This window comes from Dipodomys merriami, unplaced genomic scaffold (genome assembly GCF_024711535.1).
Source record: "Dipodomys merriami isolate MVZ:Mamm:240054 unplaced genomic scaffold, mDipMer1.0.p SCAF_628, whole genome shotgun sequence".
In the NCBI taxonomy this organism is placed as follows: Eukaryota; Metazoa; Chordata; class Mammalia; order Rodentia; family Heteromyidae; genus Dipodomys; species Dipodomys merriami.
Genome location: NW_027206211.1, coordinates 22,478 through 49,140, shown reverse-complemented (window position 1 = coordinate 49,140; position 26,663 = coordinate 22,478). Strand labels below are relative to the sequence as shown.

At 42.1% G+C, this 26,663-nt stretch overlaps 2 pseudogenes; both read right to left on the bottom strand.

Annotated features, from left to right (window-relative positions):
- Window positions 1-1,543: 1,543 nt before the first annotated feature.
- On the bottom strand, window positions 1,544-16,586 carry LOC138815152 (chromodomain Y-like protein; annotated as a pseudogene).
- Window positions 16,587-19,356: 2,770 nt separating this feature from the next.
- Window positions 19,357-25,778, bottom strand: LOC138815161 (tubulin beta-2A chain-like; annotated as a pseudogene).
- Between the last annotated feature and the right edge of the window lie 885 nt (window positions 25,779-26,663).

The following is a 26,663-nucleotide window of genomic DNA, read 5'->3' as shown; positions in this document are numbered from 1 at the left end:
GAAGTGTATTAAGTTTTATTAATATTTTATTAAGCATTACCAGAATAAAAATTACATGGAGACATAATTAAATATCGAATAATAGGTAGTGACACATGATGCATAATTTAATTATATAAGACATCTGTCTCATTCTATAAAATATGTAAATATATATGTGTATATGTACATATATGATAAACAATAATGGGATATTGAGTAATTATTAATTAATGCTTTATTAATTGTTCAACTGGGACACATCATTAAATGGAGACATAATTTAATATCTAATAATTGGCAGTAATCCCTGCAACTACTGCTGCCTCCTTCTTGCCCTCATCGCTGGCCTGTCAGTGCCAAAAAAGGCCTCCAGGAGAACCCCTCCACCCCTGCACCAATGTGTCCTGTACTTCCAGTGACTCCTGGTGGTCAGTATGATCTACATGACCACAGAAGAGCATGAGGATATATGTTACACACAGACATGAAGAACTAGTATGATGGCTTGACCTTCATGGCCTCTGAAAATGGAGGTTTGACCTGCATAAGTTTTGCTTCACTATGAATTTTCTATTTTCACACTGAACACCATATACTTTCATTGTGATTCCTTTATTGGTTTTTGTCTTATTCTCTCAAAACAAGTCTATTATCATAGGCTGATACTATGTCTCTGGTGATGGCACCAGCAGATCCAAGTGGAAAGGGAAGTGGGACATAGAGTACCCATCCTTTCCAAAAGAGTCCACCACAGGTCAGAAGAACAAGTCTTAGGAGAGTGGGCACAGCTGATGCTTCCCTCTCTGAAGCATGGCTCAAGTTTGGAGAGGGATTTCAGGACATCTGAAATATTGAATTATTGAAATATTGAATTATCTCCAAGACCAAAGAAACAACCACATCTAGTAATTGAGCTCACAAGTATACCATGGAGATCCAGTGAAAATGATCAATCAGATGAAGATAGGACACTGTTTAAAATACAGAGAAACAATGGGATTGGCACTATTGGCAGGAACAATTTGTGTACAGAAAGAAGATAGGGCCAAGGGAGATGAACTGCAGTTGATTGACTAGAAAATGGACAGTGACAGAGAAGAAACCAGTAAAGGCAATGAATGTGAAGATGGAGAGGGTGCCATGGAAATTTCAGATGGTGCTTCTAGTGCAAGTAGTTATTCTTTGGCAAGTGATAGTAGGAAACCTGAGCTTCCTAAGGCAGGACCTGACTTTATTGCCTAGCTGGACTAAAAGTGAAGATCCTCCTGCCTCACATTCCGGAGTTCTAGGATTACAGTCATGCATTACCACATTCCTGTTTGAAACATTTAACTTTCATGTTAGATTATTTATTTTTCACCTGTGGCCTTTATAAGCCTGACTTCGACATTTTTGGACCTTGGCGTGAACATTTGTCTGGATTATGAGGAAACAATAATTATTCCAACAGTTTCCCATATTGAAACACCCACTCCTTGGGTACTTGTCAACTCACTGTGTTCATCTGGCCTGTGTGGAGATTGTCCATTCTGCTCTGGTCCTTAAGAGGTCTGCAAGATTCTCAGCTGTGTACTAGAAGAACACAGAGATGGAGAGTTTTAGATAGCAATGAGAAAAAAGAAATTTACTTCACTGAAACTCTATTATTTGCCTTATTTTTGCCTGTCATATTTACCTTGCTCACAGTTTACATTCTTTTATGGTATAATGAAGTAATAACATTTATTTTCCTCAGCATTTAAGTTTAATTCTTTGTTTTCATTGAGACAAACTTCTAAGAAAGAACAACTAATCTCATGTTCATTTCCACAAATGGATGTTTTTATTTTCATATTCCCTTGTAAGACAATAATTCTTGGTGTGGCAAGTCAGGAAATAGAAATAGATTAAAATTTTAAACATGATACATTTATTTGTGATGTCAGTAAGCTTTGGAATTTTAGTCACTAAAATGTGTGTGACTACTACGTTTACTCTTGCCCACTCTGGTGAGAGCATCCTTAATTACTAAGTTATTAACAAGTGAATGGATTGCCAGACAAACTTTGAGAGTTTTTGTTTTCTTGGCAGACCATTAAACATTTATTTAGAGGAAAAAATACCACACTATTTCTGCTCTTCATAGAGTCTACTATACTTCAGTTAATTCATCTGTAACTATTAGCATACAACTGAATGTATTTGCTTTTGGGTTTATTGGAACATTCTAGCAGCCACAAATAAGGGAAACCATGCAGCTTGTGTTCTCTGGGTCTGGATTACTTCCCATAATATAATTCTTTCCCAGTCTTTCCACATTATTACAAATGGTAGTCTATCATGCTCTCTGACAGATGAGTGGGATTTCTCTCTGTTTGTTTGTGTGTGTGTGTGTGTGTGTGTGTGTGTGTGTGTGTGTGTTCATACATACATTTATATATATGTATATATGTACATATACACACATATATGTATATATATTTATATCTATATATACATATATAGATATAAAATGTGGTATACATGTATGTAACCTCATACATACATATATATATGTATGTATGTATGTAACCTCATACATATATATATATATATATATATATGTAACCTCATACATGTATACCACATTTTATTGATCCATTCACCATTTTAGGGTTTTCTGGGTACTGGAAAGTGAGAGACAGGAGCCTTATCCCTCTGTTTGTGGGAAGACATAAACTCTTGTAGCAACAGTCCTGAGCCTTGTTACCCTTTTTTATGGCCTGAAGTGGTAAAAGCTGATCGACAATTTGTTCACTTTTGCAATTCCTGGGGCCTGAACTCAGTGCCTGTGCACTGTCCCTAAGCATTTTTTGCTTAAATCTAGCATACTAACACTTGAGCCACTGCAACACTTCCAGCTTTTTCTGGATATGTGGTTACTGAAGAATCAAACTCAGGGCTTCATGCATGCTAGGCAAGCACTCTACCACTAGGCCACCTTCCCAACCCAATATTTTATTTTTTAAAAAACTAACATGTAAAAGAAACAACTACATGAGCAACTGTATTACAGGAGGCAAGCTCCATGACTAGAACCATGACTTCCCTGGCCAGAAACCTGGGAGACCAGGCCTTTGCCACAAGTCTCCTGTGAGGTCAGCTTCCAACCACTGAGCATCATTTCATTGGCCTGAAAGGAAGGAGAGTGTTGAGATGTGAAACATGATGCAAGCAGACAGAGGGAGCCTCATCCCCCAATGTCAACAATGAGGATGGTTACTCACAAACCCCAGATCCTGTGGCACATGTGCTAGTAGACACTAATTATGAATTGTGTAGAGTCATGATCCAATGGGCAGATGGGTTGAGCTATTATGAGAAAGACATAACCTCATTCAGAATCATATGGACTCCAAAAATGTGAACTAGAAAAGGTCTACTTTGTGTTTGAGGTTATTGTTTTAACTTCCTTTATCTGCACTCTGTCCTCTAAAGTCAGCTCCCATGTGTGAACTCTTCATATGCAAGAAAATGAGCCATAAATAAGGCCAAGTAATTGTTAATCTTATGGAAGTGAGCCAGGCATAGAATGGCTGTCTGGGGTTTCTTTTCCTCTCTGAGTTACAAAAAGTGATTTGTTCCTGAGACAGAGCCCATGTTCTAATGGCTGAGCTATTACTGCTGGATATCACATTTCACCATGTGGATATAACTATAAGAGACAAAGCAGCCAGGACTTTGATGTTCCCAAAATTATTGCCATGCTGAGTGAGTCTGACACATGACTTCGAATGACTGCATGAAGGAAGTGAACATTCTTTTGTTTTTACAACATGTAATAGTGTATAAATCAATACATGCTTATTCACTTTACACTGACTTTAATTTTGTCCCAGGTTTTCATTTTGGTTTCAGAGGAAAGTGTCTGGATTTACCATTCCAACAACAGGCTCCCAGATGCTCATGCAGGGTGAGGAGGGGAGAATGGGTCGAAATGATGACTTCCTTCTGTGTTTCCCTGGCAGTGCTGAAAACCAGACCCAGAGCTTCTGGGCTTCAGGTAAACAAGCAGTGGGTAGAGTCTCCCTTCTCAAGAGATGAAATCTTCATGAAAATTGCCCACAGGACACTACAGTTTCCACTGCTTTTTTACTTCCACGCAGTGCACATAGCACACGAACTAATGCTGGAGGGCACAGGTATGGCTGACTCACCACCCTTCAAGAGAGGCAAGAAGGATGAACACAGTGGCAGGGGACCTGTTCCTCAGCAGACAGCCTTGCAAGGTTCTGAACATCACCCTAAGTGAGGCTGGCATTTGAGCACAGTCTTGGACAGATCATAAGCATCTGAAGAGTGTGGAATGTTCTGCTAATACACAGGTTGACTAAGCAGCCTGTCCTTGGGGGAAAAGGATCTACTATAAGTAAACATTTATCAGAAATCTCACTAAACCTTGTTCTTTATATTAAGTCAGTTCTTCAAGGCAGACAAGTGAGAGTGGATAAAGGAGAAGGGCCCTAGGACCACTGAATTTTCCCATCTTAGAGCATCATTTTCTTTCTCAACATATAGTAGGGAAGCCACAGCCTAGTCCTGCTAGCCAATAGAAGTATATTCTCAATAGTATATGCCAATATGTTCAGGTCCAGATAACTCAGTGATAGTGGTTCCACTCTGTTCTCTCAGTAACTTCTCTTTTTTGAGATAGGGTCTAATCTAAGTAGGACTTTGGGCTAAGCTACCTTTGTATGCAGATCATAGGCATGTACCACCATGCCTAGTCTCATTACTTCTTTTTGTTTTCTGCCCTTTGAAAGTCAGCCAATAGCTCTAACATCGTTCTCTTCCATTACATTCTATTCATGCCCTTATCTGGTTCTCTCCATCTGGTCTAACTGGAGCCATCTGTCTCTAGCCAGCACACTGTCATGGTGGTCCATCTTCCCAGCTAGCTCCATACACATCTGTTTGTTACTAGGGAGTCTTTCCTGACTTGTGCTTTTCACTTTTCCAAATGACTGGATGTGCAAGACAATAAAAGGAGTTCCTGAATTTTGCCAAGAGTGTGAATGACATGACTGATTCAAGGCTGTTAACCATTTTCTTTTCTTTTCTTTTCTTTCTTTCTTTTTTTTTTTTGGTCCGGTTGTAGGGCCTGAACTCTGGGCCTGGGCGCTGTCCCTCAGCTCTTCAGCTCAAGGCTAGTGCTCTACCATTTGAGCCACAGCACCACTTCTGGCTTTTTTTCTTTTTGCTTATGTGGTGCTGGGGAATCGAACCCAGGGCCTCATGCATGCAAGGCAAGCACTCTACCACTGAACCACCTTCCCAGCCCCCTGTTAACCATTTTCCACTTAAACACACAAGCAGTGGGCCAGGATTGGTGGCTCATATCTGTGATCTTAGCTAATAGGTAGGCTTAAATCTGGAGGATGGTGGCTCTGAGACCAGTCTAAGCAGAAAAGTCTTGAGATCCCACCTTCAAAATAATCGCAAAAGAAGGGCTGGAAGTATGGCTTACGGTGAGCATACAATATGAGCAAGAGCTGTCATAGTATAGGTCACCTTGTGCTGCTTGTAGCACAGGTCCTTTAGTCCCAGGTCTGTACTAATAACATCTCTTCAATTCCAACTTTGTGTATGTGTGTGTATGTGTACAACTTCACGTACTCATGCACTTGTTGTGTACACTGATAATATTAAGTTGCACGTGCTTATGTTGCAGAGACTTCAAACTAATTTTTATCTTTCCAAACACAATGAACCATCAAGAATTCTACCACTGTCAACATTCATTACAAAGATTCCACTTCCAAAATGCCATTTGGTTAGATGGTGTTTACCTATCCATATTTACTTAGTCTTTCCTCTAGTTGACCCTCATCCTCCCATACCATTGCACCTCCACACATTCCCCCAGATTATTGTTTACAATGATCTTAACATTTTCCTGGAAATAAGGATTCTTTAGTGGTAGAATTAGCATTTAATTGCTAGCAAGTCAGCTTCTTCAGTAATAACTCACAATGAGCTTAAAGATCTACCCTTAATCAGGTAGGGATACGTGGACACAGCATAGTAAAATGGACAAAAAAGCATTTCAATGCCAGGTGGACCACTATGGGACCTGATGCGATACCATCATGTGCTAAACATGGACATCCCAGGTGAGGGCAGAATACTCTCTTGTACGTGTGGGACTCCTGGATATCAGGAAAGTAGGAGGCTGAGACCTGAGTCCAACCCTTACTCTTCTCAAATTGCTGGCAAAGTTTCAGAAAAACTCAGTATTCTGCCCAAGGAAGGTATGCTAGGCTACAGGTGAAGAAAGACAGGAGCCTAAAACGTGGCATGCAATTTCTGAGAAGACACCTTCATACTTACTAAGAACTTATGAGCTTATAGAAATTGATTTGTTGTGGTCAGACAGTGTGGGTATGCAAGCCAAGGAGGGGACTGGCCACTTCCTTACAGTATCATCCTATAGTGACAAGAAGAGGAAAATAACCCCAAATGGGACTGCACTGGTCATCTACTTGATGTCAAAGTATTGGGGCTGAACAGTACTGAGTGTTAACCTGGACTGCTGGTCAGAGAGCTGGAAAAGTAGGGAATAGGATGTGAATTGAATGATAAATAGAGGGATGGGTTGATGGAAAGAATTGTCAACTGCAACATCACATTCAGATCTACCAGAGATCTCTCATAAAGGGCCAGTACAGTCAACCATATGAACCCATTAGCACTGGTCATTCTTGTTTGCTAGCAATCACTTTCTGACTTATCAGACATACACACACACCCCAAATGGCCATGGTTTGGTGGACACAGAGGGCTAGAATATAAATGTCAGTAAATGCCTGACATGTTAGCAGAGAGTATCAAAGTTTAGCCACCCTGCATTTTTCATTCCCAAGATTCTCAGCCTGTTAGGTCCTTGTGGCAAACTCAGTGCTCCAATGGGAAGAGATGCTGCCTCCAGGCCTCCCTTTCTTATCCTCCAGGTCTCAGAAGTCCCCAAAAGGCTGGTCTGGAGGTGTGGGGGAATAATGCAGGCAAAGCCCAAATGTTGGAGACTCCAATTCATAGCAATGATAGGGTGCTGCAGAGCTCTGGATTGTGTTGTGCCTCCAAGGGAAGGAGGCACTGTTGGCACATGAGTGCATCAGGGCTTCCTGATCCTCCCTGCCCAACAGCAGCTGTTCTGGATTGAGCAGCACACTGGGATGGGGTATGAGGCACCCTGAGGACAAGTACCCACCAGTAGAGGGATGGATAGGGCAGGTAAATCTACAGAGAACAGTGCCAGTACTGGGCAGCTGTGCTCTTTTATCAACTTCTCCACATTTCAGTTTTCAAAAACAACTTAGACTTTAGAGTAAGTTTCAACCTATGGAAAATTTACACAAGTGTGTTTCCCTCACTGCCCTAGCTCTCCCTTGATTCACATGTCATAAAACATGTTAATCAAAGTCAGAACATTTCCACTGAAGCCATAGTAGTCATTAAACACAAACCCCGTACCAACCTCAACATTGCCTCCTTCTGCCCTTCTCTCACTCAGGAGTCCATCTGGTCCTGCAGATCGTTGCTCTCCTCTCCTTTGAGGGGCCAAAGTTCCAACTAAACCTCCATCCTTGGCCATTGTGAGGGGTTCTGCTCAGCATTTGCTGTCTTGGTAAGCATAGATTGAGGGATGTCGATGGACTGTTCCTCTTTGGCAGGAGCCTACAGAGCAACAGATGCTGCAGCCATCTCAGTGAATCACACTGGGGCACCGAGGTCACCATGCTTAACCTTGTTCATGGTACTCGTGTTAGAACTCAGAGTATTGTACTTGCTAGGTAGGTGAGCTATATTCCTATTTTGTGCTGGTCATTTTTTAGTTATGGTCTTGCTTCCTATCCAGGTACATGCCTGGGCCTGGACTCACCTATTTTAAGCTTCCTGTTGTAGTGAAGTTGATATTAATTGATAGCTTAAGAGGAGATGTCACCCAGTTTTTGGCTTGGGCTGGTCCTGAATAATGATCATCCAAATCTCAGCATCTTAAATAGTTAGGATTACACATGTGACTCCCAGCTCCAATGTGCCTTCCTTCTCAACCCTACCAACTCAGCAGTGACTGACAGCTTCCTCTCCTCAGTTACTCTTACCCTCTGGAATTTCAGAGAGGAGACACACATTTTCTTCTTCATTGTACTCTAATTGCTCCCAAGATTGCCTGAAATTGTACTATCTCCCCTCATTGTAGGCTCCCCAAGGAAGTGATACCCTTGGATACTGGATATTTCTACATGAGGAAGTAAACTTAGCTGTGAACCCCAAAGGGAGATCCTGTTACTTCAGCTGTGGGCTGTCAGTTCCTTCCGCAACTCCCTCAGCTACAGTCATTTTCCATGACACAATTGTCTTCCTGCACTGATGGGTACAAAGACAGCATCATGCCAATTGGCCAGGTCAAACTATGGGACACTCAGTGGTGGAGCTGGAGGAGTTGCACTTGTCCCCTATCCAATCTGACATCCAGTCCCTCTCTTCAACAGAATTCAATCTTTGTGGATTCTCCTCTCTGCCAACACTCTCAGTCTGTCTCTAGAACTAAGGAACAAGGTATATGTAATTGAGAAAACACAAACACAATCTCTCATCATGAATGGACCAATTTAAATAGTGAAAAAATGAACCACAAAATTATACTGAACCCCTCTCCCTGCTTCTTGTATTTGTGCAAGTTTGCTCCCTAATTGCTTTTGTGTGTTTGTTGGGGAAGGTGTGTGGGTACGGGTGCGGGGGATATTGTGTATAATAGGACTTGAACTCAGGGCCTATGGCTCTTAACCTAGCTCTTTTTTGTTCAAAGCTGGCACTCTACCATTCCAGCCACTGATCCCTAGTGGCTTTTTCCAGGCTAATTGAAATAAGAATCTCTTGGGTTTCTCTGCCTACAATGGCTTCAAACTTCAATTCTGGTATCAGCCTCCCAAAAGGCTAGTGTGTGAGCCACTAGTGCATGGCCTCCCACTGCCACTTTAAAAGGGCAGCTTTTAAAGTGAAGTAAAAGAAAATTCTTGATTGAAAACTGGGTATCAGTGTGATTTAGGTAAATCTGGAGGCTCCTCATGGGAGGAAAGGCCTTCTCCTTGGAAGTACTACAGCACTACATGAACCAAGTGGGTTTGATGAAATGTCCCCAGAGAACACACAAGATACCCTGAGTGAAACAACACCCAAAGCACAGGTTCTTAGGACATTGTCTAAAATAAGTTTTTAACCAAGGTGTTCACAGATGTGCCTCTCATATCCTTGGGAAAGATATCAGTAGAGCAGCCATCTGGATTCTGTCCTACGGGGGTACAAGGTGTTTGGAACCAAGCCTTTTCCTTGGTCCAAACCACATCACAAAGAGGCCATGTGGATGCTCCTAGTCCAATGGCTGGGCCTTTTACTGCTACAAAATTAGGCTTCTTAAACTGGATGAAAGTATTCACTAAGTTTCTAAAGTTAAAAAAGTACACAGGGAACAAGTAAAAACATTGCATATGTGAGCAGATGACAAAAATCTATTCTAGATTGGAAGTTGCCAAGCAGAAACTATGCAAATCATAAAAATTAAGATTTCTTAAAAAGCCTCCTCCCAGAAAAGGTAGATTGTGGATCTACCTGCTGCAGGTTGTAAAGGCTTACCTACAGCCTGGATATTACACAGGTGTCGCTGCTACCACCAGTTGTAGGTGACATAGCCAGAAGGGCTTTCATATTTACAGTGGCTCTTGGCCACTCTGACTATTGCATATAGCATTTCCAACTTTCTCTCTTTGAAGACCCAAGGATCATACTGACTTTAGGGAGTTCTTGTATCCAAGAAAAGGGAAAATTCAGAGTGAACTTGGCACTAAGATTGTCTGGTACTGACTGAAGGGTTATTGACTAAGCGATATAACCTGCCCCTGCAAGGAGACTTTACACATTGAATTGGAAACACGTATTTTCTAAGGTCTTATAAACTGGACTAAATTAACTTATGGACATGGAGATAAGCTAATTTAAGACATAAGGTTGGAAATAAAGATCAGCAAGCATCTCAATGCCTGTATCCCATTATGTGTTGTTGGATGCTACTGCCACAGGAAATTTGAGAGCAAAGCAGACATGGGAGAGGGAGGCCTTTGCAGGGAACAAGAACTTGCCATAAAACACAACCAATGCTGTGCTGGAGTTTGTTTTATAGGCTTTGTAGTTCCAGGGAGGTTGATGCTATACTATATAGGGAATCTGCTTCTTCCTCCCCACCATACAGCTGATTCTGTTTTCAGAGGTAGTCTCTTGTTCTGATTTCACAGAGTAGATCAAAGCATAAACTTATACCTACATACATATAAAGTGACTCTTTATAGGTAGTTTGAGCCTGACCTTTGAAGAATAACTAAAACTTTTCATATACAGAGTTCTAAGCCAGAGCTTGACTGACAACAGCTATTGAGGCACTTCCTACTAGTTCCTCATCCTCTGAATACTATCAAGATGGAATATAGTGCTGCATCTCCCCTCCCCCTCCCTTCCCCCCCCCCACCCCTGTGCAAGTCCTACAGTTGAATTCAGGGTCTTCTGCTTAGTTGGCTGGCACTTGAATACTTGAATCACACTTTCAGTCCTGTTTGTACTAATCATTGGAGGCTCAATTTTAACAGACTTTTCTAATTGATCTGGTATTAACACAAATCCTCTGGATGTATCTCAGACTTTTGAGTAGCTAGAATTACAGATGTGAGTCACTGCTTCCAGCTAGATTATATTGTAAGGAGGGAGGTTGGGAGGTTTGTAAGGAACACAGGAGAACAGGGCTTGCAGATGCAGATTCCAGCAACTGGTGTGAGGTGTAGTCCATTAGGTGAGGCCTACCTCATCTCAGCCTTGCCAATTGCCCCCAAGGTAAGTAATGTTTTGCATTATGCAAGAATTGATCCTTTAAAAGAATAAGCCACACTAATATCTAAGGTTTCTAAATGAGATGGCCCAAGGCATTATTCGAAAGCTCACAATGGAGTTTAACAATAAAGCTGTGGTACATGAAAACATAAGAATAAAAAAACTGTCCATGATTCCATGCTTCTCCCATGATATATTTGTACATACATAAAAAATTCTCATCTCAAGCCCAAAGAAACACAGGTCCCATGGTTTCCCTTATTTGCAATGACTAGTATATGTCTGAGACAAGCAGAAATGTTCAGAGGAGTTGATGTTAGGTGAAATGAATCCCAAGATAAGGACTCATATTTTTTCTTTCTTGCTATTGTTTTAAACATATTTATAAGATGATTGTTTTGTGGTTTTTTATGTCCCTCCTCCTCAGTATAATCCCTGTTTTCACTGTATTTGATGTTGCTATAATTTGTGGAGGGGAAGGGAAAAAACAAATTGTTTAAACAGGGATACAGGTGGACCCATTGCAACAATGAGATGTACAAGACGTTATGTCAAAAATGAATTTTCAACTCTGGCATGGTATGGGGAGGGAGATGGGAAGGGATGGTAAGGGGAAACAAAGGAGGAGGGAACAATGCTTGATAAGAAATGTACTCATTTGGGCTGGGAAGGTGGCTCAGTGGTACAGAGATTGCCTTGCATGCATGAGGCCCTGGGTTTGATTCCTCAGCACCACAGAAGCAGAAATAAAAAGCTGGAAGTGGTGCTGTGGCTCAAGTGGTTGAGCGCTAGCCTTGAGGTGAAGAGCTGAGGGACAGCGACCAGGCCCAGAGTTCAGGCCCATGACCGGACTCCCCACCCCCCAAAAAAAGAAATGTACTCATTACCTTGCTCGTGTAATTGTAACCCCTCTGTACTACATTTTCAAGATTTAAAAAAATTCTGGTTTCAAAGTCTTTGAGGAAAATCAATACCAGGATTTCAATAGGATTGATACATTGTTTTATAACTGGAATTTCAATTTTTGCCTGGAATGATAATAATGTCAAATGAAATTATGTCTCTATTTCAGAGGTCCATGCTAAATTCATCAGCAGCCCTGCTCAGAGGAAGGGTGCAATGATGATGTGTAAACTCATTTGTAAACATGAGTTGAACAGAAACTCAGTTTGTTAAAACACAGCCACCCACCAAATCTTTGTAGAAATGACCTGTCAGGAGAGACCTCTCCAGTCCACAAAGCTGTATGATCATGAACTACAAAAATCCAGCGGCAGTGTGGCTAGTGGTAGGAGATCATGATGGACCTAAAGAGGAAATGTGTACAGTTTTGTTAAGTATACATGCGGTTGTGTTTGCTAGCCATTGGACTTGACATAGGGCCTGTGCACTGTCTCTGAGCCTCTTTGTGCTCAAGGCTAGTGTTCTACCAACTAAATCCCAACACCACTTCCAGCTTTTTCTTAGTAGTTTATTGGAGATAAGAGTCTCATGGACTTTCTTGTCTCAGCTGGCTTCAAACTGCAATCCTCAGATTTCAGCCCCCTGAGTAGCTAGGATTACAGGCATGAACCAGCAGGCTCCTGGTTTTTATACTTATCTTTTAAAACTTAATATTAAAGCCCATAAACATTAATAGGTGTACAATGCAGCATACTCAATTTGTGTTTGTTCCCACTGGATTATCTGTGAACTGAGTTAAAGGCTGTCTTAGATATGGAAGGGAAGGAAAGATTTTCCACAAAGTTAGTTTTTGAAGATATTATTATTCAATAGAATTCCTTCTGAGAAGACACTTGACAAGATCAGATATTAGGTCAAACCCTCATGGAAGGGTGTAGGAATTGTCTGGGGAAACCAGGCAACAAAATTTGAATTAGGAGGTAGTGTGCTTCCTTCCTCAGCTTACTCAGCTTTATTATCTGAAGAAAGGAATGAGTAGGAAGAGGTCAAGTTCTAGGGCCAGTTTACGGGTTTGTTTTGTTCTCTCTCCAAATCCTGTAATATAGGAGTGCTGAGTAATAGCCTCTTCCTTTGGAAAGTCCGCACATTATCTCACTCTATCATGAGAGGAGACCTCACTTCTGTGGAGATAAGCTTGCTCTTGGGTCCTTCAGACACATAGTATGCAGACATCAAAAGTCCAATGCTATAAAGGGAACCCAAGATACTCAGTTTTATCAATGATGTAAGGGCCATTTCATGACAATGAATCTGCAAACTGGGTATCATCAATTCCAATAGTGGAAATAGCAGCCCTGGACAGTGGATGATGTAAGATGTTAATTGATCTCCATTATCACTTCCCTTTCCTTCCATTCTGAATATTTGCCACAATGAAGATCTTTGCCTCAAAAAGTTTAAGGAATTTGAGTCATGATACCACAGAAACAAGCAAAAATACAATACATAGAAAGATTGTTTTGTGTAATGTCCCTCATAGGCATATAAAGTTAATTTAAATAAACTGAGTAAGAGAAAGGTTAAGTGAAACTGCTTTAAATAAGTAGTTTTTTCTGATTCTCCCATATTCCATTAAGCAAAATTATCGCTGATAAAAATACGTTTACTCAAAGCAGCAGCAATGCAGGTTTCACAGAAGCACAATGTTTCAGTTTCCTATAATATCAGCTGAGCCTTCTGTGGGATCTAGGAGAAGGACATGGCATAGGGAGGCTGGGAGAAGTAATAGGAGTGAGGATCTGATGAAAACAATCATCTAAAATCACCTAAAAGTGCATGAGATGAGGTTTCTACTTAAATATCTGTATCTATCTTTTCTCTTTCTCTAATCCCAGTACTACAAGCCTCAGCCACTGTCAAGGGCAGAGACTGGACACCTGAGGAGGGAGAAGACTGGAGAGCAGCAAGATTGGTAAGAAAAGCTCTAAGATACATAAGAGAGGACTCAGGTGGTCTCACAGAAGATGTACAAAGTCACCACTGAAGACAATGGTATGTGTGTGTGTTTGTGTGTATGTGTGTGCATATGTGTGTGTGTGTGTGTGTGTGTGTGTGTGTGTGTAAAAAGTGAGGCTTAAAGACATGCAACATATCCTGAACTATGATTTAACAATGAGCAGTGTCTACACTTTGATATGAGGTTCTGATAGTCTAGAGCAGAATTATGTCCACTGATGAAGGTTTATAATTTCAAGTCAAGTAAGAAGGCAATGCCTTCTAGCACCACATCTGAGAACTCAGAATAATAATGGGATTATAATATTTCAAACCATAGGTATGTTATTTTGGGGAATAACAGAGATGGGGGGGACTGAGATCCAAGGCTAGTCTAGGCAAAGTTTTAGCAAGCAGACCTTATCTCAACAAATTATTCTGGCTAGGTGGTTCATTCCTGAAATCCCAGCTCTATGGGAGGTGTATGTGAGGGAAGAGCAAAGCCCAAAAATTACTTAAAATACTTAAAGCAAGATGGGGGCAGGAGGTGTGGTAGAATGCATGCCTAGCATGTATGAGGCTTTGAGTCCAATCAAACCATAGTACTATTAAAACAACCCAACAGATGTAAGATGTGTTCATTAGCTGATTCAGCTTTTTTCCTCTCTACTAGAAATATTTAGAATTCGGGGAAGCATAGGAGAAGTGTACAGCACAAGTACCATGCAGCTGTACATTATCTATACAGCACTCTTAGCCAACATGCCGAGCACTTGCTGGGTTTCAGTTGTTGGCCTCTGATAAGCAGTCATTAATGTCAGACTCATAGAGCAGATGAGTTAATTGAGTCAACTGACTTAAATGACTGACATTGAAGCCTATGCAGGGCTGTGATCTTCAGTTCTAGTACTTGGAAAACTAACCCCAACCCCGATGCAAACACATTGGCTCTGCAAACCTGATTGCATCTGCCATCTTGGTGCCTTTTCTCTTTCTATCATCTGTGAGATGGTCTATGAAGTAAATTAAGTCCAGGCCACAATAGAAGATGCTGCCGGGTGCACTGAGATAGACCTGCTGTCATTGGCAGTGGCTGTTTTCAGGGCACTCAGGACTTCTTTTATCACCGGGAAGTCACCATAAGTTCCAATGATAAGGACCACTTTGGGTACAGACTACTATAAGCATTTTAAAGACCCCTCTGTATGGTATTTTCACAATAATAATCATAATAATAAAAAGAAAGCCTTTGTTTCTCTGAAGGTTACAAGAAATGGGTATTTCTGCAGTTTGAACAGCAGGTGGCACTTTTAACTACTTTACAAGTGAGTCCAGTCTGTTGTTTTTGTTATTGTTGTTGCTGATTTAGCTTAGGATAGAAACCTATGTGATATGGTGAGAGGGCAAAAAATCATTTAAAATGATCTTGGAAACATTAAAAAACCTCACCAGTGAAGAGATTGCAGTCTAAAAATGTACCAAAAATCAAGCCCTGAACTGCTTGTTCTGTATGAGTGTAGCTAGCACACAGACCTTCTGTAGGTAGCTTTCCTTGTCTGGAACAACCTACTCAAGCTGTGTACAAAGGAAAAGAAACAACACTAGAACTTAAAATTTGGAAATGCCCAGTGCAAGTTGAGATGTATGCATTTCCAGAGCCTTCCTAGCACTAGGGGCTTTTGAACAACAATCTCTTCAACAACAATCTCCTTGGCCTTTGCAAGCTGCCTTTTCAGGTATTAGTCAATATGCATACATAGAAAGCCCCCTTGCTGTGTGCTCTGCCACAACACTAAGACCATCAGTGTTGTAGGATGATAGGGAAACTTTTCCCAGGACAGAATGCAGCCATTGTTATGTTTAGCAAATAATTAACCTGTCAAACTGGGCGCCAGTGGCCCTTGACTATAAACCTAGCTACTCAGGAGGCAGAGATCTGAGTATGCCAGTAAAAAACCAGCTTGGGAAGGATAGGCCTTGAGACACTTATCTCCAAGAAACCACCAGAAAACTGGAAGTGGCACTGTGGCTCAAGTGATAGAGAGCTATACTTGAGCTTAAGAACAGAGAGACAGCCCCTAGGCCTAGAGTTCAAGTCCCATGACCAACAAAATAAAGAAAAAGAAAGAAGGAAGGAAAAAAGAAAGAAAGAAAGAAAGAAAGAAAGAAAGAAAGAAAGAAAGAAAGAAAGAAAGAAAGAAAGAAAGAAAGAAAGAAAGAAAGAAAGAAAAAGAAAGAAAGAAAGAAACCTGTCATGATGAGAGATATGGCAAAGCTCAAGCCTTTGCAGATAAAGACATCCTGACCTGGGAGATGGCTCAAAAACAGAGGCACTGTTACCTTCTCCTGGTAAGAACCAAAGTTCCCACTGGAGCCCATACCATTAGAATAGAGCAGATGCCCAGCACATGCCTACAGCCCCAAGTCAGTGTGACCAGAGTGATTAGCAGCCAAGCTTCCAAGTCCCCTTTGATTCCTGCCTCCTGGGCACATTGTGGGCCAGCTCAGAAGGAGGTTTCAGAAGAGCATAAAGAGCCATGAAGCAAAGCAGTCGTGTAGAAACGCAAAGCACATGACTCTCACCTCTGGGATTCCAGAGTTATTCTCAGATTATTTTGTGGATAAGAAGATGTGAGTGAATCATCTTGCTTCCTGAAAAATATCTCTGTATAGGTAGGCACTCTTTGCCTCACACTGAAATGCAACCACTTGTCCAAAGGCTGGTCTCATCTGTGGCCAATAAATTTCCTTTTCCCAGCCATCACCCCTTTAACAGACATCTGTATGTTGGCTGATAGCACATCCATGAATGGAGATGTACCTGTGAAGGGTTTGAAACCATAGTGGTCCATGATGTCCTATCACCATTTCTCTCCCACTGTCATCTCAGAATTAGACCAGAAGCTGGTTGCAATCACAGCACATATCAACACAAGACTGTCAATACCAGAACCTTGTCAAAGTCTACTTTAAAGATACCTTTCAGTTTCAATCTATGTCTGACAGAGTATCTACCCCCTACTTTTTTGGTCTAGGATATGTGTAGCTATAAACTAGGAGACTTTTAGAGAATAAGATTAGAGAGAATGGGTCTCCTGGACAGGATCTGCTATAGGTATGACAAGTTGGAAGGAAAAAGGAAACAGCATAAGGAAATATCATTAACATGGCCAAAGTGGTCAAAAGACACCTCTCCAATGCAAGAATGTCTGTTCTTGTCAGGCCATGGCCTGGTATGGTGGTGCCACTATACACTCTGGTCCCATTAGAGTAACATAAATGTCATGGCTTCTTCCTTCCACGGCCTAGGCTGACTACCAGAGGTTAATTCCCTGTTTCTACCTCTGCTTTCTAAAAGGGTACACACATCAAGGGGCTTTCTTCTTCCCCCCTACAAATATTCTACCAATGTTCCCTCATTTCACAACTCCTCATTGCCAATCTGGGTGCTGCTTTTCTATGAGTCCTAATGTATCCTCTCCTGAGCCTAACATTTGTTGCCTTTCCTCCTTTTGGTGCTGGGGACTGAACTGAGAGTCATGTGTTTGCCAGGGATGTACTCTACCACTGAGCTGCATCTTCACCTCTGAACTTTGTTTATCATACTTGTCAAGAACTCTATTAAGTATTTGATACAATTACTAAGGTACATGAGAATAAGGGAGATGCTACACTTAGCAATTGGACAAAAAATCACCTATCTATAGGAATCACCTCCACATTAGCTTGTGTGGCAATGAATGCAGAGCTCTGGCTAGGAGAAAACAAAAGTCATGCCTGAAAAATACATGGGGGTCTACTGGTAAAATTATCAACAGGAGTTTTCTAAGGAGTGAGGCATGAGTCATTAATTATGAACCAAGAACTACTTCTTCAAAAGTGTAAAGAAATAAGCCAAAGCCACCAGAAAAGACTCATGAAAAGACTCATAAATGAGTACTTAAGAAAAAACAAAAATGTTCTTAGTCAAACACTGGTAGATAGGATGGGTGGTGCCTCCATCACAGCTTGGCCTCAATCCTTAACCCACTGAGGAATGAGAGTGCCTTGGCCAGGCCTGCCTTCAGTTCTGACCCAGCAACCTTAGAAGATTTGGGGTCATCCAACCTGGTCAGTTCTAGGACTAGAGTCCTAGGGGAGTCAACACTTACTCCCTAGGACTCCCACAATGGAAGCTATTTGCACTTTGATCTCCCTGGGGCAAGGACACAAAACCTGCTTCTAGTCATAGATCACTCTCTGGGACAGTTTTACTTTCTAATGAGTGAGACCAGCTTGGCTTAAAGACCTCTATCCCATCCCTCCCTACCCGACCCCAACCTCAGGCCTGGTAGAGGAAAACTTACGGAACTTACCATCTCCCAACTTTACTAGCAACAAGGGACTTGCACCTCACCCAGAAGTACCTTTTCCTTAGAGCTTTCTATAATTTGCCATATTCCCATAGCCCTGTTTCTGAAGAAAAAGGTGCTCTTACAGGTTATTGGTGGCCATGGAGGAATGCTTGGCACAGACAACCTGCCTGGAGCCTCACTGAAAGAAGAATGAAAGATTCTGGCAAAAAGAACCAGTGACTGATTTGGCCTCCAGTGAAAACAGAAGTGTTTACCTTTTTCCTGGCTATTGTAGGTTCTAAGCAATTGAGATTTCTGTTTCACTCACGTAAAGTAAACATACCCAACAGGCTAGATCCAGCCATCCCTTATATCCTTACAACACCCTGTGGGCCTCAGACAGCTTTGACTGCTGGAAAAGTGAACGTGAGAATGGGTCATTGGGACAGGCCATGTCTCCCCTCCTCTCCTTGACTTGGAAGTACTGTGTCAAGCAGTTCTTGATACACTATGGGACTGGTCAGCTTCTCAGCCTCTCACTCCCTCAAACAGCTAGAGTCACTTCTGTACTTAAAGCTCCAGACACCTTGAGAAACTACCCTGGAAACCAGGAACTTGCACTCATCCTGTGAGTGCTGCTTCATTGCCAATTGAACTCTAAACACAGGGATCAGTGTTCCTGATACTGTTTCTGGGGAATGTGACTGAAATCCCTCTGATGGGACATGAGACAAGAACCTGTGGTTGTCTGAAGGAGAAGTAGCATCTGGATCTAGTTTTCTTTCTCTTCAAACTGCTTTTTTGCTACTTGCATGCTTTTGAGAGATTGAAAACTATAAAACTGGGCCAGGGGGAAAAACAACAACATTGGCACTTGTCATCCTCCTCTTCAAAATAGCAGAAAAACCATGAATTTAATACTCCTCTTGAGTACCAGTCCTATATTGTTAAGATTAAATCCTTCTGGCCAAATTTATATTTCAAATACACTGAAAGAATAAAAAGGATTCTAAAGAAGAATAAGGGCTCAGGGTATAAAATGTATACTTCTTTATTTATACAAATAGGGTTTTAAAACAATCATATTTAAAAGAAATCTGCATTTTTACATTCACCGTCAGTGAGTTCCTGACAGAGAAGGCTGAGCATGATGATACATAGCAAGGTCCCACTGCAGGACAACAGTAGCTCAGGAAAGCACCATTTATTTGAGAAGCCGTAGGCGGGCTCTGGCATTCCTGTTGCACTGCTAGCAATGGGAAGTCTTAAACCTCTTCTTCCACAAGACTTCTTCAAATTCCCCCTGTTTATCAGCAGTGGCATCTTTGCATTGCTGGTACTTGGACACCGGGTTGTTGATGTTGCTCTCAGCCTCAGTGAACTCCGTCTCATACATACCCTTGCCTGTATACCAGTGCAAGAATGCCTTGTGCTGCAACATGGCACTGAACTGCTCTGAGGTGTGCTTGAAGGGTTCCTGGATGGCCGTGTTGTTACCAATGAATGTGGCCAACATCGTGAGGCCATGTGGGGGGATGTCACACACAAGTGTCTTCACGTTGTTGGGGATCCATTCTGCAAAGTAGCTGCTTATTTGTTCTGCAAGTTGAGCATCTGCTCATCCACCTCCTTCATGGACATGCGGCCTCAGAAGATGGCAGCCGCTATCAGGTAGCAGCCATGGTGGGGATCACAGGTTACCATCGTGTTCTTGGTGTCAAACATCTGCTGGGTGAGCTTGGGCCCTGAAAGAGCATTGTACTGCTGGCTGGCATGGCTGGACAGGGTGCAAGGCCAGGCATGCAGAAGTTCAGGCAGGGGAAGGACACCATGTTCACAGCCAGCTTGCTCAGGTCTGCATTCAGCTGGGCAGGGAAGCACAGGCAGATGGTGACCTTGCTCATGGTAGCCAACACCAGGTGGTTCAGGTCTCCATAGGTGGGCATGGGCAGCTTCAGGGTGCAAAAGCAGATGTCATACAGGGCCTCGTTGTCAATGTAGAATGTTTCATCTGCATTTTCCACCAACTGGTGGACAGACAAGATGGTGTTGTAGGGTTAGGTGAGGATGATAAGGGTTAGGTGGATAAAGGCTCAGCCCAGCACTGGGAACTAGTGTCTGGATGTTAGGGAGGAGGGGTGCCTGTTAGCCATCTCCTATGGACTATGATGACATATCAAATATGAAGTTGTCTGGTCTGAAACTCTGGCCAAATGGTTCCGATCTCACTGAGTCTAAGGTGCCAGTGTCCAACATCTTGGGCAAGGGTATGACACTGAAGGTGTTCATGATGCTGTCTGGGAACTCCTCTGGGATCTTATTGAGAATCAGGGTGCCCATGCCTGACCTGGTGCCACCTCCCAGGGAGTAGTGCAGCTAGAAACCCTGGAGACAGCCACACCTTTCTGCTCACCACTTCCAACACTGACTCCACCAGTGCGGCTCCCTCTGTGTAGTGGCCCTTGGCCCAGTTATTGCCTGCCCTGTTCTGGCCTATCAGACACAAAGACATGATGAGACACATACTCCAGGAATAATGACTGTGCTATATGCATTGTGAAGACTATAGGCTCCTCTGAGCAACTTTGGCTATTATTTTAGATACACTTTGGTGAAATAAAGGAAATGTTTTCTTTTTTTGGGTCCAGTCATGGGCCTGAACTCTGGGCCTGGGCGTTGTCCCTCAGCTCTTCAGCTCAAGGCTAGTGCTCTACCACTTAAGCCACAGCACCACTTCTGGCTTTTTTTTCCTGCTTATATGGTGCTGAGGAATCGAACCCAGGGCCTCATGCATGCAAGGCAAGCACTGTACTGCTGAGCCACCTTCCTAGCCCTCAGGAAATGTTTTCAATGTGTCTGGGACCCTACAAATCACCCAGGTTCTAAAGAAAGTAAAGACAATGTGGAGGAAGATACATTTTAACCCAAACCACGTGCGTACTTCTAAAAATGAGCAGAGCCTGGGGATGGGAAGGGGTCTCAGTGGTAGAGTGCTTGCCTCACATGCACAATGCCGTGGGATCGATTCCTCAACACCACATAAACAGAAAAAGCCAGAAGAGATGCTGTGGTTCAAGCGGTAGAGTGCTTGCCTTGAGCTGAAGAGCTGAGGTACAGTGCTCAGGCCCAGAGTTCAAGCCCCACGACCGACCAAAAAAAAATGAACAGAGCCTGCCTCAATACTGGAAAAGTACTTACTTTCACAGGAGGAACAGGAGAACAGAATGGTAAGAGGGAAGCTAAGCTGCAGGCACTTGTCTGCACCTTGCTCATACATAGCTGTGCTTTGATTTCTGGTGTCCTGAAGTGGTTCCCTGTTATTGCCAGGTATTTGAAATGGCCAGCAGCGCTGAAACCTTGTTGGAGGCATTCCCTGCTCGCTGTTCATTCCCTTCAGAGGCTGTTTGCAGACTGGCATTTATCTGTGCTGATTGAGTGGCCAGGGACATGACTCCCATGGACTGAAATAGGTAGGTTAGGTGAGGATGATATCTAGATGGATAAAGGCTCAGCTCAGCTCTGGGAACTGGAGTGCCTGGATGTTAGGAAGGAGGGGTGCCTATTAGCCATCTTCCATGGACCATGCTGACCTACTAAATATGAAGTGTCTGGTCTGAAACTCTATGGTTCCAATCTTACTGAGTCTAAGGTGCCAGGCTCTACGTCCACCATGATGGCCCGAGGAACATATTTGTTGCCTGTGGGAACAAGAGTTGACTTAGGCCTATACTTGACAAGGAACTTAAGGGCAGAGCTTATGATTCTAAGTGGCTCTCAGCATTCATTACAGAAATTACAGCATTTCAGACATGGAAACAGAAAAGATATCTTGAGAATGAATCACCATGCAAGAGGCTTCAGCAACTTTAAGGACGTTTGCAGTTGTCTATTTCCATGCATTTCATTCCTTTGCTTTGGGCATGGTGGCTGAATTCTCAGCTACTCAGGAGGCAAAGATGAGCATCAGGCTTTGAGTCTAATGGGGCAAAAGAAAGATGACAACACCTTTTCTTGTTGTTGTTGTTCATGGTGGGGCTTGAACTCTGAGCCTGGGCTGAGTCCCTCAGCTCTTCAGCTCAAGGCTAGCACTCTATCACTTGAGCCACAGTCCCACTTTCAGTTTTCTGAGTTGTTTATTGTAGATAAGGGTCTCAGGGGCTTTCCTGCCCAGGCTGAATTTGAACCATGATTCTCATTTCTCAGCCTCCTGAGTAGCTAGGATTACTGGTGTGAGTCATCATTGCCTATCAGCAAGAACCTTTCTCTTTTTTTTGTTAATTTTATTTTTATTGTAAAGGTGCTGTATAGAGGAGTTACAGTTACATGAGTAAGGAAATGAGAACATTTATTGTTGAACATTGTTACCCACTCCTTTGTTGTTCTCCCTTTCCTTCCCCAATTAAAAGTAGCTAGGTGCAGAGCACCATTGGCTCATGCCTATAATCTTAGCAACTGTGGATTTGGAGATCAAAGGATCGCTGTTCAAAGCCAGCCTCGGCAGGAAAGTCTGTGAGACTCTTATCTCCAATAAACTAATAGAAAACCAGAAATGGCACTGTGGCTTAAGTGGTATGGCTGCTTGTCTTGAACAGAAGAGTTGGGGCACAGTGCATAGGCCCAGAGTTTAAGCGCCACTGCTGACAAAAAAACAAACAAAACAAAAGAGCCAGGTGTGGCTCTTCAGCAAGTAAATGTAGAGGAATTCAAGTATAATGCTTTCCTGGGGAAAATACATAAAATACATATTTCTTGTGTTATAATGTTTCAATAATTGTTATCAAATAGCACATTTCCCTGTATTCAAATACTCAGAGCAACCTTGGGCAATTACTTGCAATTTGCCATTTAACCTGATTTTTCAAAAGGGATATCAGTTAAAATGATATAAACATGAGTTTGAGATTGCCCCCTTCCTAAACAATCACATGAAGAAAACTGGCCATCCTTCCTGATATGCAGGATCTAATAAAGACACAACATAAAATACTGCTCATAGGAGTGACACAATCCCACACAACTCTCAACCAAGGAACCACAAGATTAAAGTCTTATATCTTACTTAAGCAATATCAACACAAAATACCAAGGTGAGGACATCCCCAAATGTAGATCCATAAAACTCAAATACATTAAATAGCTCTGTCCTTTTGTTTGCACTTTTTCATTGGTTTATTACACAGGAAAACCAATTATCTACGATTCTGTTTGTATACAATAATGTAGAATGGAAACTCTTTATATAAAATTAAATGAATTTCACATTGACATTTACAAAAACTGAAAATCTACTCTGTAGACTTCAGTAAGGTTGTTTGTATTAGGAAAGACAATATGAATCATTTAAAAGCAGTGTTTACACATTATTATTGGGTTTTTCTACATCACAACAATGTTTTTTACTTTAAAAACCTTAAAAAGAATTTATTGTTGGCTAAGTATTCATATTCAAAATGCTGAAGTCCAGAAGTGTTATAGATTTCAGGGTGAGACACTTTATTTATGCTTTGTGATTTGGACTATTCACATATATATTAGTGACTGAACATCCCTCTTTAAAATTTTCAATTTCAAAAATTTTCTTTTTAGAAATTTAATCTGTATTTTAAAGAGGGCAATGCAACTGGGCTCTGGTTGCTGAAGGGTGAAATTCTAGCTACTCAAAAGTCTGAGATCTTAGGATCGCAGATTGAAGCCAGCTGGGGCAGGAAATTCTGGGAGACTCTTATCTCCAAGAAACTACCTGAAATAGTTGGTGCCATGCCACCTCCTATGCCACCTCTGCATGAGATCGTGTTAGACAAAGAGCTTTAAGGAAGCATGCCTGCAGGAAGAGGGTGTTGGTTCAAGGCATCCCATACACTTGGCTGCACCTTTATAGCCTCTACCTTTATTCTTACTATATTCTTCTTGACTGTACATTCGTTGCTTTTATTCTCGTTTTGGCTATTTTTCTATTGATCCGTGAACAGAGCATGTTGTTTCTTTCCAGTCCAATGGAGATGACTTCTCTAAATAATAAAGACTAGGACCAAAGATTAAATGTGGGTGATGCCCCAATCAATCTATCATCTGATGTGACGCTGCCTCCAAAAACTCCTACAACTTCACAAGCGGTTTTGCAGCTCACGCATAGTAAACATAAAAACTTAAAATTTCCAAATATGTTACAACAAGCAGAATTAATGAATTAAACAAAGCTAGAAGGAGTTATCCCAGAAGCCCAGAGAGTTCTAAAAAAAGGAACCCCTGATAATAAAAGGAAAAGAAAAATTGAAGAGATGAAGGACAATGCCTATGCCCAGAGTTGAAACCCCATGACAAGAAAAAAAAATCCAGGTGTGGCTAGTCAGCAAGTACAGGTAGGGGGAATTCAGTAAAAGGCTTTCCTGAGGAATTCACAAGTGTATACTCAAAAATTAAAACAAAATATATGGTGGAGTGGCTCAGGTGGATACAGCACTTGACTTACAAGATGGAGGCCCCAAATTCGAACTACAATACCACCCTAAGAAAGGCAGGAACTCCTTCCTTGTCATTAGTATTCCTAGGGACCTATTCTGCCACGGTATTGGAAGCCAGTTGGGAGACACTCACTAGCTGCCTCATTGTAATACACCTCGATTCTCTGCAGCTGTAAGCTGCTGTCTACATAGTAGTTTCCAGTGCAGTCAATGTTGTGCTCATTGCTTAGCATTTCCCAAAACTGAGATGGAAATAGAAGTGTATTATGGCCTAGAATGTTAACTGTCCAAACAATGGATTTTAAAATAACTATAAGAAACCCAAGTCCTGTTGACACAACTATTTTTGTAAAAAAATTAGATTTTTTAAATTAAAAAAGCACAAAAATTGATAGTATTTTAGTTTTGTTAATCTCTTTGCTATCTTGCTGAATAGAAGACATCTGGGTTCTCCTATGAGTATTCTATCTTATGGGATACCATATTCTGTTTGGATTCTATGACCAGAACCTGGTCTTATATGGACATTAAGTTGCCAAAGCAGTAACTTGAAGACTCAGCTAGAAGGGTCTCCAGAACCCCAAGGGTCCTCAGAGCATACACTGATTTAGACAACCACTGATTTAGAAAACACCCAACTTAAGGGAACTGAGTTAGGGCATGAAAACTCAGAGAAATTTGCATTAAGGTGGACGAACTGTTCTCAATTATCTGATACTCATCAGTTGACAAAAAGGGAATCCTCTGTATCTGTCAGCTCAAAGACACTGCACTCCTTTCATTCAAATCAGACCAAAAATGCATTAGTCTATTCCCAGGAAACTAAGTACAATGACTTGAGTCTCAGGTAAGACAAAGACATGCAAGCCTTGCTTAAAAAACCACACCCACCTGGGCCACACAAATTAGGGAAATTGGGGAAACTATCTGGGGGACTTGATTTCCAGGAGGTTAGGGACTACTATGGAGCCCCACCTACCTCAGCCTAGACATGACCACCACCACCTGCACCCTCCAACCCCATCCTCTTCCTCCTCATCCCCCTAAATTTGAGACTAGGATCCTAGGCCAGTGTCATGCTCCCCTTTGCGCCAATCTGGTTGCCACAGTGGCTTGCCGGTATGTACATGATCTCCCTCACGGTGTAGGGCTGCAGAGCAGTTGGATGCGTGTCCTCAGCAGTGGTGTACACAGAGGCAAACAGGTAGGGCTGGGGAGCAGGAATCTGACACAGCCAACTCAGATCCCCATTTAAACCTCTGGTTGTTACAGGGGCAGAGGAGATGGGGTGGACTTGATAGGCAGAGCCAGTAGGTGCTCCAGCTCATTCTCCCTACTGCTGGGTAATCAGAGATAGCTACCTGTTATCACTTAGCCCTGGCATCCAGCTGTCAGCCTCAAGTCAATTAGCACAGCTGCCACTCTATTTGGAACCTCTTGTCACACTGCCATCCACGTCCCACCCTGACTCACAAGAGAGGCTGAACCCTGGGATCCAGGAAGCAAGAGGAGGGGCTTCCTTTACACAAGGTACTTGTGCCAGAAGCCAAGAACAAGCCTACCTTCTATTTTTGATAGGAGGGCCTAGAACTGAAGGGGCACGTTCAGCTGTGATCCCAAGAACAAGCACAAACTGTTGGATTCCATGACTGATTTCCATTCTGGGAAGAGTCAGGGGCTTAGGGCCTTGCCTTCATACTCAGGTTTTCTTTTCTTTTCTCTTAAAAGCAGCTTGCTTTATTACTTAAGCCATAGGTCTACTACAGTCTACTTTTTGTTTCATTTGGCTTTTGCTCCAAGCATGAGAACTCAGCTCCTGCTCTGTGTGTGTGTGTGTGTGTGTGTGTGTGTGTGTGTGTGTGTGTGTGTGTGTGTGTGTGTGTGTGTGTGTGTGTGTGTGTGTGTGTGTGTGTGTGTGTGTGTGTGTGTGTGTGTGTGTGGCCGGAGTTAGGCACGTTGGTGTTAGGGCTTGAAATTAAGGCCTGGTGACTCTTTTTGAGATTTTTACTATTATTGAGATTAGGTGATTACCTAAATTTCTCTTATTTCAGAATATTGTGGAATAGTGATATTTAGTTGAAGTCACAAACATATT